Raw genomic sequence first — 13,309 nt, 5'->3', positions numbered from 1 at the left:
ACTTTATTTATTTCTGGAGAAGACCTTTGGGCTACAGTGACTGTGTGTTTTCAGATCTGATTCATATTGGCAAGTCAGATGGGGTTCCTCAACTAAAATGACTTGCCAACATCAGATGTCCGACCTTTACATAGCTCTGTCTTTTTTAACAGAAGCTGGTGTGGAAAGGAAGAGAAAAAGACTTTTTTAAAAGTGGTGGCGGTAGGTGCTGCTGGCAATGCTGTACTGTGGTTATGAAGAGGGAGCTCTGTGGGATTCTTTTCCAGTGTACTTCAAGAAAAGCTACAGAGACTGGTAAATGCTTTACAATTTGCAGACGGTCCATGTTCTATACTTTGAGTAACTCTGCCATAAACAACAAATTTAAAATATAAAGTTAATTTAATTTTTTGCAGTGTTGTAAACTTTTTCAATAATATTTAAGCATCTAATTGCTGTTAGTATATTACAAACTTAACTGCAAGTTTTTGATTATACAGAATATGGTATTTAAAAACATAGCAAAAGCAATTTCTTTTTTCCCATCCTTCCATTATTTTTGTTTGTAATATGCAACTGTAAAATTCTAACATTTAACAGAATTTGCTAGCAATGCATACTAATTTTATTTTATTTATTTATTTGTCATTTGTTTACCAAGATATTCTGAGTGGGTCAGTAGAACCTATTTTCATTGGAGGCCCGTGGAGAAGAACTCCAAAAGTACAAACAACAACATAGAAAATAAGTGAAAGATTAATACAGATACATATGAAGACCCACACAATTCAGTAAGAAAACATTGTCAGGGGAAAATAAGTATATTTGCATATAATATATGTTGTACAGCTTGGCCTTAGGATAAATATACAGTCTGTTGATAGAGCCCTATAATATAGTTTTTCTTAGGTAGTGTTAAGAGAGTTGAAAGACATAAAAATTGTATGTATGCATCCAGAGGTATGTGAAATTATTTAAAATTAATAAGGGCTGTCCAGATCATTTATTGTTTCAGTGAGATCTCTATTTATGGTGTACATCACAGTATCATGAAATAGCCTGGCTACATATAGCTGGATAAACCAAGGTGGAAGTAACAATAAGCTTTGATGTGAAGAAGTTATTAAATTTTTCATCTGAGACTGATGCAGTTATCAATTTTGCAGCTGCTTACTGTAGAATTCTCTTTGTTTCGTGTGGCTGTACTCAGTTATAGGAGCTTGCACAGCAGGAATTCAAACAAAATCAAATGTTAAATTCATGTCCCACAAACACAACAAATACAGCTCAAAGTTCTGAACTCTCATTCACCAGTTCTAGCATTTTAATCATACAAAGTATGAAATGTTTCATCTTAAATAAAGGCTGTATATAGGCAGGTTTCACTGGCCTCTGGCTATAAAAGGCAGCACAAACATGCTTTAAAACATAAAATGATAACAGTTTTCTTGTATGAGATATTACCTTGTGCATGCTTCTGAGGAATTGCTTCAGCTGTTCCACAACAGCAAAAATATGTTGTAGCTGAAGTCTGACTATAAAGTAAATGAAACATTATGAGCATTACGTCTGAATCTGAAGATAAACAGCTACATTAGTATGTTGTTGTTACAGATTTGTCCCCTGGCAAAAATCTAATGGTGTTCACAGATCTAATTTAATATAACTGTCTTTCATAGTAAATGATCTTCAGGTTAAGTGAGTGGAAAATACAAATGCTGTAAAGATAGTGGTCTAACTTTTATTTTATATAAATAATGGCAGAGTTAAACTTAAAAGGCCACAATTAGTCTCATGATGTCTTTTCTGTACAATTCAATGTTTAAATGGGTGTCCTGTGTAATACAAATATGTAATGCTTTCAGTAACTTTTATAAAGCTGAAAAAAAGGTTTATGCAATATACATATGATCTGAATTCAAATAACAGCGGTAGGAGAAGAATCTACTACTTGAGATTACACCTCCTTTTTCTACCTCACCACTACAATTTATACAACTTATTCACTACATTTTCAGGACATCAGTGGTTCTTGTGTAACTGCAAAGCTATAGAAGTCATGTAATAAATATGAAATACAATGAAATGTATATTCACTGAAGAATGTTAGCTCTTTCAGTAGCCATGTATATGATAACAATTGAACAGCTAAGAGGCTTAAGAAGTCAGTAATTCAAACAGATGAGCTATTGAGCTTAAAAAATATTACATTGAAGGTTAGTGATGTCATGTGACTTTTACTCATCAGAGTCATGATATGTGTACTTTAGAAACTTAGATAAAAACGTTTCCAGATACTCGAAGAAATACAGTTATCATCACTGTCTTCTTATTCCAAAGCAGAAGTATGGTTATCCAGCAAAGCTAAGTTCACAAAAATACAGTAACCGACACCTCACCATCGACATCCAGCAAATTGACTCCATTGAATACTGACAGTAAAACTTTATCTCACATATACTCAGCTCATGCGATTCATGACTTAATATATAAACCTTCAAAATATCCAGCACTAAGCAACATTCTCACAATTACAATCCCAAATGACCTCTACATTCTTATGATAAACAACTTCTTTCTACTTATAAACCGGAGAGATCGTTAGGAAATTCCCCATACTCTCCTTGTGATGTCAGGTCCTGGAACACAGTCCCACTTGCACTAAGGTCTACATCTTACCTCCAAACTCTTAAATCTATACTAACAGAATTTCTAGCTGAATTCTAAGTTTGTTCCTGTACTACACCCAACTAAACACTTTCTATTCTCTATTTCAGCTTCATCAGCTAACTCCATAAACAAAAACTGTAAGCCCACCACTTAAGATGATTTACATATTAGGTTGTATTCCTTTTTGTACGTATTGCAAATATTTACCCAGTTTGGTATTACTTGTCTCCACTGGAGCACCATCTGCTCATAATATCTATACATCACAAGTATCTACTCATATCTAGGACCAATTGGTTTATTTAATTTAATCACTCTGTTATTTCCTTATTACTTCCTTATGTACACACATCTATAATTTCCTGTCTACAAATCACAATCTTCTATCTTCTCCAAGCCTAACTCACCTGTATTTTTCTTTCCTCCTCCTTTCTCACAACTTCTGCCATCTTATTCAATATTCCCTATATATATGCATTGCACCTGTGGTGTTATAATGTCTTTGCTAGTAAATCATTCTCTTTATTTTTTCCTATAGCAACTATGTTATCCTGTTCATAAGTTTTTGTCAATAATTTTTCATCGCAGCTATAGTAATGTGATTCTCTTACATGTGCATCTTGCAATTTATTTCTGCCTGTGATCGTCTTAATATTGCCTTTACTGGAGCATTTCTCCCCTGGCCTTGTCTAGAAAAGGATACCATTGCCCAGACAGACTTTCCTGGTCAACAAATATCAATAAATAAATAAATAACACTGATGGCCGACAGTACAAATTTCACTTGCTCAAGATAAGCATAATGCTCATACATTTCTGTATTTTGTTTGGGGGTAAAGCTGCTCTTTCCTTACTATAAGATGCTGTGTTGCTTAATTATCCAGCATACCTATCAACTACAAAGACCCTGTAGCTCAAACAAAAATGAAAACTCCAGGCTGCAGCTGTCTGCCCTAGAAAATGTCTCTTCAAAGTAAGAAAAACTAGAAGCAAATGATGTGGCTGTCAGTAAACTGTCATAATGCCCTGCAAAAACATCACCACATTAATTAAGGTGCATAGATAGCAACTATATCAGAAAGTAACACGTGAATGTCTCATGCTCTTGTAAAAGTTTAATATCTCTGCATCATATTAGTGTGTGTGTGCAACAGCTAAACCTATGTATATAGTTTTGTGGATTTAACCTGCAACTACATCTAGCTGGAGAAAAATTCCCTAAATGCAAATTGCATTTAATATAGATAAATATACCTTACCTACTGTTTCTATAATAAATGTAAAAACACAACCAAAAGTTATTAACAGTAAGACTTTTCAGGTGTTTCTATGACATCATTATATTATAAATGTAGTCACAGAACATGAAATTACAAACTGTTTTAAATTGTTAAAAAAATTGAATTGTGTCCTCATTTATTTATTCATTTAAATATTTGTGCAGGATAAAGTGATGATCCATTGAAGACCAATTTCAGTCTCAACCTAGGGAGAGAAAGACAATAGTTTAGGAGAAGTCAAATGTATAGTTCATTTTCCTGAAGATTTTAAGAGAATGGAGGAAAATAATCAGAGCAGAAGGTGACCTGCTATTTATAACAGACAGCTCTAGAAACAAGAAGTCTGTCTGTATAGCCACAAGAGGCTAGATACAGAAAATGCGCTATGGACAATGTGTTAGGGCAATGCTATATGAAAAAAACAGATGTTAGTTTACAAAACATGGTTAGACAAGTATGAAAGGGTAAAAGGAAACCATAGCAAGGTTATTCCATGTTTCATGGTATCCCACACTGCTAATCAGGCTTTCTGTATGTAATTTTCTTTAAGGAAAAATATCTCACTGCACAAAGTGGTGTACCATGTTAAGTAAACACTGAAATTATTACTCCAGCAATTTCTGTGTAAATGAGGTTTGGTAACAAACCAATTTATTCAGGGACATCTTCGGAAGGGGGTTGGGGTTAGATAAATATATTAGTAGGAGTTAAGAGGGGAGGAGGGATGAAAAGTTTAAATGGGAATCAGGGATATTTGTGAGGAAATGAGGTAAGGGTAGGGAGGGGCTTAAGGGGTTTATGCAAATATAACTAGATAGGGCATTCACATTTTGGCATGAAGAATACAGAGATGTGATGACCACCTTAGCCCAAGGTGAGATACCCTTACTGATGAGGTGGACCATGTAGAAAGCTTTCCGTGCAACGGAGGCAAAATGGTGGTGAAAAGTCAGGTTATCGACCTGGGTGCCCAAATCCCTCACAACTGATTGTGTGCTTTGGACCTTGTTAATGGGATTATTTGTGGGGATGTCATTTCCCCTTCCATCACTTGCAATGGCAGGTTGAAGACAACAGAAACATCATCAGGCAGTGGAAATAGAGTTCACTTTAACATTGATCTTAAAATTGGGGAAGTGCTCGGGGGCAAGTGGGGTAGGCAGGTGGATGTGGGTTGGAGGTGGATTTTCACTGAATCTCTTTCATTGACTTCATTAATGTGCTTGGATTCCTTTGCACAGGGAGCCACAATTGAGGTTGTTTGTGCTGGTTTTTCATTATTTGTTTCCTGAGTAGTTGCTAGTAGTGTTTGGAAGCCTACAACATTGGTAAATATGAAATTGTTTGCTCTGGTTGCAAGCTTCAGGATGACCCTGAGGAACATTAGCTTGCCGAGCATGTGAGGTGAGTTCTTACCATCATGCAGGGAACATACCTTTCAGTTCTTCATGATTTCCCCCTGGTATTGCTAGATGAGCAAGAAAGTTCCCACTTTGTTTCATTTTTAGCTCTGTCCTGGTTAATCCTTTCAAAGATCGGTGACTTTTGCAGGTAATGTGGTGTATTACACTTACTGTATAATTTAAAAGTCATTACGAGTTATAAACTTGTCAAGGTTCAAGTTACTAGTACTAATGTTTTTAAAGTGTCCTTGACTTGCTCTGGATTTGTCCCTGATATTGTTGGAATTGTCCCTAATTGTTTTATATTATATATATATTTTATATTAACATTTGTTGACCGGGAAAGTCTGACTAGGTTCCACAGATCCTGTTTTCAGTGGAGGCCCGGGGAGAAATGCTCCAGAAGCATGTCTTTATAATGTGGGAGGCAACCGGAGTACCCGGAGGAAACCCACACGAATGCAGGGAGAACGTGCAAACTCCACACAGAAGGCACCCCAGCCGAGAATCGAACCGGAGAACCTCTTGCTGTGAGGCGACAGCATTAACTGCTGCACCACTACGCCGTTTTGGAGCTATGATGAAGGTTTTGTAATTTTCCTTGCCAGGTACATATTGTGGTTAGAGCTGCATATACAGCAAGAAGCACAGGGCATTCTGTAATAGGCCCATAGGTAGTTCTCCATTAACTACATTTATGTGATTGCACAAGGATATCTTTGTAGTGCTTGTTTATAGAAATGATCCCACACTGTCTTGCAAATTAAGTTAACTTGGTTCATACAGTGTGATTAGGCTTGGATGGAAATTGCGCGGTTATTCAGGTATTTTTGATGCTTACCCTTCAGCCGCAGTTACTGCTGCTGGTGTTATAAAACTGCTTATTGCATGATGTTCCTTTAATGGTACAGAGGATTTGCAGAGGGATAGAGTGGTGCCCAGTTATTGATGATAAGGAATTTTGGGCAGGGTAGTGGCTGTACAGTTGACTGATAAGGTGGGCTTTTGGAAGCGTTTTGGTTTGTGGTTACAGAGATTTACATTTTTTTCTTTTATTTGCAGATGGGCAGCTGCTGGAGTGGTGTGTACTGAGGTCACAGATGGGGAAGTGCACATTGGATATCAGTTGGGGGCTGGAAGGAGGTGGACTTGAAAGATGTTAGATGTGGATGCTGCTGTGATGGATGTTCCTACCATTGGCAGCTCAGTATTGTGATATCATCCAGGTAAGTTAACATTCAATGAAAGGGTATTTTCAGGTGTTTTTGTGAGTATGAGTGGTTGAATGAGGAAGGTGGCTTTTCGGGTTGGCTAGTGCTGCTACTTCTTGCAAGCTTCTCATTGGTAACTTGTAACTTTGGTAATGTTGGGGGATTATAGTAGGTGCAGCCTCCCCTGTTAACAAGGATGCCATCTCTAAGGTGTGGGATGTTGCCACGTATAATGTAGAACACATTTAATGGCTCTCTAACAAGTTTAACTAGGAAGGTCATAGGATGTTTAAGAATGCAATAATTTTGCTTATAGAATGGGCCTGGTCATCAAATAGTGATTCCATTTTATTTACTATTGGCATCCATGAAATTGCTAACATGGAGGGTGTAGCAGACCTTTGTGATGTGGTGTTTGGAGGAACGTGAACTTTTATCAGATGGGGATGGTGGTCCTTAAAATTCTTGCTTTATGGGTGTTCAGAGGATTTACAGTTTTTCTTCCTTTGCAGATGGAAGTGCAGAGGGCACTTCAGACAGCAGCCAAAAGGAAAAGTCTTGGAATTTGATGAATTATGCTAGAGTGGATGGATTTTGTGGGGTGAATGTATCTGCCTCTGGAGTGGTGTACAATGACGTGTAGGTAATCCACTTTAATATTTGCTCATTAGTCACACGGGTTTCAGGGTTATGTGAATTTACTGAGTTTTGGTCGATGGTTCATTGGTTTCAAGGGTTGGGGTATGTAGATAGCTGTGAAGCTTGATAGACTTTATCTATTGTCAAGAGAGGTTTTGTTGCAAGAGTTGGTGTTAGGGAAATGGAGGTTCATGGGATTACAGTTTATGTGGCATCTATGTGATGGAGGTATTTTTGTCATTCAGAAAGTAGTTTGTGGGTCAGCATGTGGATCCATTTTGGTTTAGGGTGGATGTTGTACACCGAATGAAGTTTAGCTTAGCCTTCCTTTTATGGGTGGTTAGGTCTGAAAATTTTGGTAAGAGGGAGGGGGAACAGTCTGGTTAGGCTGGTGGGTGGAGAAGAGGGACAGGCTTGCCTTTTTCTGTTCCCCCTCTGTTATTGGATCTTTATTTCAATGAGTTTGGAAAGGAAAGTGAGCAGTTGGAGGTTGATTGATAAATAAGCGAGTGGAGGGAAGGACGCTGCTTATAGGTTTGGATGTTTAATTCAATAAGTGGTAAATGACAAGAGTAATGGGATACTGCTTCATAAGTAAAATAAGGGAGCGGAGGTAAGGACGGTGCTTATTTGGCTGGATGTTAATTCAATAAGTGGTAAATGACGTGAGTAATGGGACACTGCTTCATAAGTAAAATAAGGGAGTGGAGGTAAGGACGCTCTTTATTTGGTTAGATGTTAATTCAATAAGTGGTAAATAATGTGAGTAATGGGACACTGCTTCATAAGTAAAATAAGGGAGCGGAGGTAAGGATGCTGCTTATTTGGCTGGATGTTAATTCAATAAGTTGTAAATGACGTGAGTAATGGGACACTGCTTCATAAGTAAAATAAGGGAGCGGAGGTAAGGATGCTGCTTATTTGGTTGGATGTTAATTCAATAAGTGGTAAATGACGTGAGTAATGGGACACTGCTTCATAAGTAAAATAAGGGAGCGGAGGTAAGGACGCTGCTTATTTGGTTGGATACTTAATTCAATAAGTGGTAAATGACGTGTGTAATGGGACACTGCTTCATAAGTAAAAAAAGGGAGCGGAGGTAAGGACACTGCTTATTTGGTTGGATGTTAATTCAATAAGTGGTAAATGACGTGAGTAATGGGACACTGCTTCATAAAATAAGGGAGCGGAGATAAGGACGGTGCTTATTGGTTGGGTGTTTAATTCAATAATTGGTAAATGAAGTGAGTGATGGTACACTGCTTCATAAATATGTGAGCTGAGGTAAGGACACTGCTTGTTTGATTAGATCTGTAATTCAATAAATAGTAAATGCAGTGAGTGGTGGGATGATGCTGCATAAGTAAAGTAAGCGAGTGGAGATATGGATGCTGCTTACTGAGTCAGGATGAGTGAGGTTACACTATCCTGATTAACATTATATGAATGTTTATGCTGTGATTAAAATCAGCTATATTATGTTTTAGTTGTAACTAATAAATATAGGTTAACAAAGTTATGTTTACGAAAGCTCAATAAAGGTAGTCAAATGTCATTCAGTGTGATGTTTTTGATGAAGAGGACTGGGACAAACAAATGTATACACCACCCAGGAGCTGTATTGCTTTAGCCCACGGTACTTACTACCATATGTGAGTTTAAATGAAACCCACTGTTTCAGCAGCTGAATACGTATGACAGGTTTAACACCCTGACACTTGTGAATTGTCATCTAGCCATACCACTTGTGTAAGTAGTGTGTTTTGTAAATGTAGTTGATTTGTGATGGCCTAGTTGAGGTGGGGGCTGCATTTTCCTATCTAGTCTCTGTTTCACATGCCCCCTTTTCACTTTTACTGTTGTACTGAACTATTTTGTACCTTGCCTTTAACAACTGTACCAGAGAATACTCTAGTGAATTTTATCAAAATGATAGCGCTAAGGATAGTTCCCCTCCCATGGCACTGAATGATGATGAAAACAGCAACTGATGAAAAAAACTTATATTTTTTATCTTGTCATGAATTACTCCACTTTTTTCATCATTTGCCTATAGTGGTTTTTAAACTCTTAATGCACAAGTGTGTTACATACTAATACATTGGACCATAAAAGTAGTGAACACAAACAACTGCTTAACAGTCTCACTAACATTAATCAGAATCTCAGCATGCAGTCCACAAAATATTACAATACCCAGCCATCTTAATATAAAAACTGCTCTTAAAACATCTCAATATTGTACTGCATATAACTCATTCAATTTATAAATTATACTCCTATCCGTACTATACCTAGTACAACTTCACTGCTGTGTCACACCAAATAACACAGGATTAAACTACAGTAAACTTAACTTGTTTTCCTTCAGTACTCCAAATCAGCAATGTTGTACCAGTCACTATTATGGGCCTATTAACAATCACCCTACCCCTGAGTCAAACACAACTCTTCTAACTCTTGTTAATCACACCTTGAAAAAAAATTAAGAGTAATGTATTTGCTGAATTTACTCTCTTAACAGCTATCAACATGATGATAGATGTCATCTTTACATCATTTCAATGACTATTTCATCAGCTATTGGCGTAACAGACCCCAATCTGTTAGAGGGTCTTCATGCTTTCAAAACTTAAGCTAAACTGAAAAAAGTGTTGCTGTTCTGCCTCAGTCTGAACCCAATCTTTACACTTTTTGTGCTACTTTTCAGGTGGTTTTGTTGTATTTTTTCAGTGTAAACCCACCCTCTGGTTTTAAATTGCTTTCACTACCAAATGATGACTATGGATAATTGGTGCCATTACCCATCTCTAAATTATTAGATATTGTACTTGATTCCACTCTAAATTTCAACCACCGTACTAAAAGGATGTTTATGTATGTGATATTTTTAACCAGGTAGGTGAGATGGTCTGTGATTCTTTTTCAGTCATGGCCTGAGACACAAGGCAGAGAACAATAATAATGGGATTATAATGCTACTGCTAAAAATAATTTTATCATAAACGATACACGTTTGTAAACAAATGGAATCATTAAAATAATATTTGCCACAATGTGAAACAAGAAACTATATGTTTGTAAGAGAGACAGGAAATTAACAAAATGATATGAAAACATTAGTAAGACATGAGGCAGCTCACAACAAAAACTTGCAAGATTTACAGTAAATGTTGATTATGTCATTAAGAATAGAAACGATAATTAGGTCGCAAGAAATACAAACGTTTAAATAAAGGAAGGAGAACATTTTAGGAAACTGAATTTACTTAGATTGAGGAGTAGTAAAAAGACTGGTTATTGGAGAAGTAGAAATTTGGAATCATCTATATGAAGCAGTTAGTCATAAACAGCAGTGTCAGGAGTACTTAGAAAATTTATTGACCATAATATGAGAAATATTTACAGGAGTAGGAACTTTTCAGTGGGATTTTAAAATTTCCCTCTAGACAGAATATAAAAGTTTGATTTAAGCATTTCTCTGGCAGATGATTACTGTTATCTGGAATGACTTTTCTGAAGTCTTTGTTTTTAGGAAAATCCTTCAGTGTAACAGAATATTGTAGGAATGTTTATTGAAATTACACTCTGTCATATCTGTAACCAGTCTACAGCAGTAGCCATTGTTTTGACATAATGCAAAAGGCCATTATAAAACCTGCAACAAAAAGTAAACAACCAAACCCATCCCAGAATTATAGATGGAGGCCTTCCCTTTCTGCATTTGTTAAACTATAGGAAAACAATGATTTAGCAATAGATCAAGAAATACCCTGAAAAATACAGAATGCTTACAAAAATGTACATGTACTCAACAAAGGCAGAAGTACTATCACAGATGATGAGAGGAACATTCTTCTAGCCATCTGTAATATATTTCATCTCACCAACTATAAAAGGAATTTAAATTTCATAAGCAAAACCCTAAGCAGCATACTGACAGCTTTGAATTTAAAGTTACCACCACCCCCATTAAAACCAGTTAAAAAACCTTCCTTAGTTCCATAATTTAAGACAGAAATAGCTCATATTACTGGACTGAACTTATATCTAGTGGTTGTTCCTACTCCAACCCTAGAAACAAATGTCGGTACCTTCAGTGAGAAATCATGTTCAGATTTCACTGAAGTTACTCATCTCCCTATTCCCACTATCCCTATCCAAACCACCTAAGCCAAGACTACTTTGGAGCAGGTAATTCTGTTTTTCACAGAAGCTAAAAAAGAAAAAGAAAAACAATAGGTCTGTGAGACCTGGTAGCATCTCTGGCTGTCTTTTGAGAAGTGTTAAGTACCACTTATGATAACCCTTTTCACCACAGACTATATCTTAGATGATAGAACAGCCATTGTAGTATGTCTACCTGGGTTCCTGTCAATTCATTGCGAGTATTTTCAGTAAACATAGAAATATTCATGAAACTCAAAAAAACTACATTCACCAATAGTGCAGTTTTTATCCTTCTGCACTATTGTGTGGCATTGGGGTTGCTATATGTATCTATATCTTTATAGGTTTATTGTCATATATTCAACAGTCAAAATAAATTCCTACCTTAAATATCGACTAAGAAGTTTGATTCAGAATGTTGAGAAGGTCAGAATATCGCAAACACACTTTCTGTTGCGAATTCAACCTTTCTCGGCATCCAAAGATTGCAGTCTGACACTGCACATCACGTGACATGACAATTTTATGCAGGGGAGCAAGCCCCCCTGCACCCCCCATGGAGGGCTGTGCCCCCCACACCCCCTGCAAATTACATATTCCAACTCTAAGATTGCACTACAGTGGGGAAAAGGGTAAATTTCCTGATCCCCACTATACCGCGATCTCTAGTTATAAGATCAACCTCATATCTGTGAATGGACTGTGCATTCACTGAACTGGGATTCACGCAAATGAAGGTTCGGCAACATGGGATTCTGCAAACCATACCTCAACATCCAGTGGTCGCCGAGCCTTCATTCGAAATTGTGATTGTAAACCATCTATATATATATATATATATATATATATATATATATATACACACACACACACACACACACACACACACACACACACACACACACACACACACACACACATATAAATATATGTATACAAAAGGAAGGCAGATAGGGTATCCCTCACATATTGGATGCAGGAGAACTTGTTCCCATGCAACAAAATAATTCTTCTGAGGTTCAGTGAAAGTAGTTTTTTTGGCTAGTTTCATTTAGCTTTACATTCACAAAAACTGCTGTCATGGGTTCACGTGTATCTCTTTGTACAAGGGGAGGGGTCCCACAAATGACCACAGAAATTATAGTTCATTTAGCCTCATTAGTATAACAAGCAAAGTATTGGAATGTGTAAGTGTTGTGCTAGTTAACATGATCAGAAACTTTTCTATTACTTGACTCCAAATAGATCAGATTTATAAAAAGCAGATTATGTCCATCAACCTAAAGCACTGGATGCATACCTCTCAACCTGGAAACATCAAAAATTTTTTCAAAGGCCCATGAAAAATAGGTACAAATCTGTATGTTGATTAACATACAATTTGCATACATAATTATGTAACCCCACCCACTCCAATTGGATTGTGGGATACCAACTTTCAAACGTAATCTGAAGAAGAGACAACCAAAATATGGCCCCAGACCCTGTACTAAATGGTAACCATTTTTTTTTTTAAATGTGTATCAATGATGTTCACTGGGAAGGGAGTAGATGAACTTTAGGATTTTGTTTTTGGTGACTTGCAGTATGTGGGTTTTATGATAGAAGTAGGGCATTTAATGGTAGGCAATACTCTAATCTTAGCAAAAGAATATTAGAGTTTGCTAGGATATCCAAAAGTAATTTCTATGGCCTACTGATCAGTGGTGAAGCTAGAGTTTGTCCCGCCCAGGGCTATCTTTGAGTTTGCTGCCCCCCACTCACAAAATCATGGTTGAATGGGGTCCCCGCATAAACAGCCCTCCCCAGTGTCCCATTACTTGGCTATTTCACCCCATTTACCATAAACTCTAATGTGCATACTTCTTTACTTCTACAATGATTATTTGGATTTCATTTGAAACTTTTGTTTTTTACATTTTATAGCACAAACAGTAATAGACATCGGCTAACAAAG

The 13,309-nt window shown here is 36.8% G+C and overlaps 1 long non-coding RNA gene across 3 annotated transcripts in view; it reads right to left on the bottom strand.

Moving 5' to 3' along the window:
- Nucleotides 1–13,309, bottom strand: part of LOC122789119 — a 729,947-nt gene that overhangs the window by 15,581 nt on the left and 701,057 nt on the right. For all 3 annotated transcript variants that reach the window (XR_006362771.1, XR_006362770.1, XR_006362772.1), the window contains one exon: nucleotides 1,444–1,514. This is a non-coding gene — a long non-coding RNA (uncharacterized LOC122789119). The remainder of the gene's footprint in view (nucleotides 1–1,443; nucleotides 1,515–13,309) is intronic.

Source organism: Protopterus annectens, chromosome 14.part0, assembly GCF_019279795.1.
Source record: "Protopterus annectens isolate FY-2018-M chromosome 14.part0, PAN1.0, whole genome shotgun sequence".
In the NCBI taxonomy this organism is placed as follows: domain Eukaryota; kingdom Metazoa; phylum Chordata; order Ceratodontiformes; family Protopteridae; genus Protopterus; species Protopterus annectens.
Note: the sequence above shows the minus strand (reverse complement) of the source record. Positions and strands in the feature narration are given on the sequence as shown.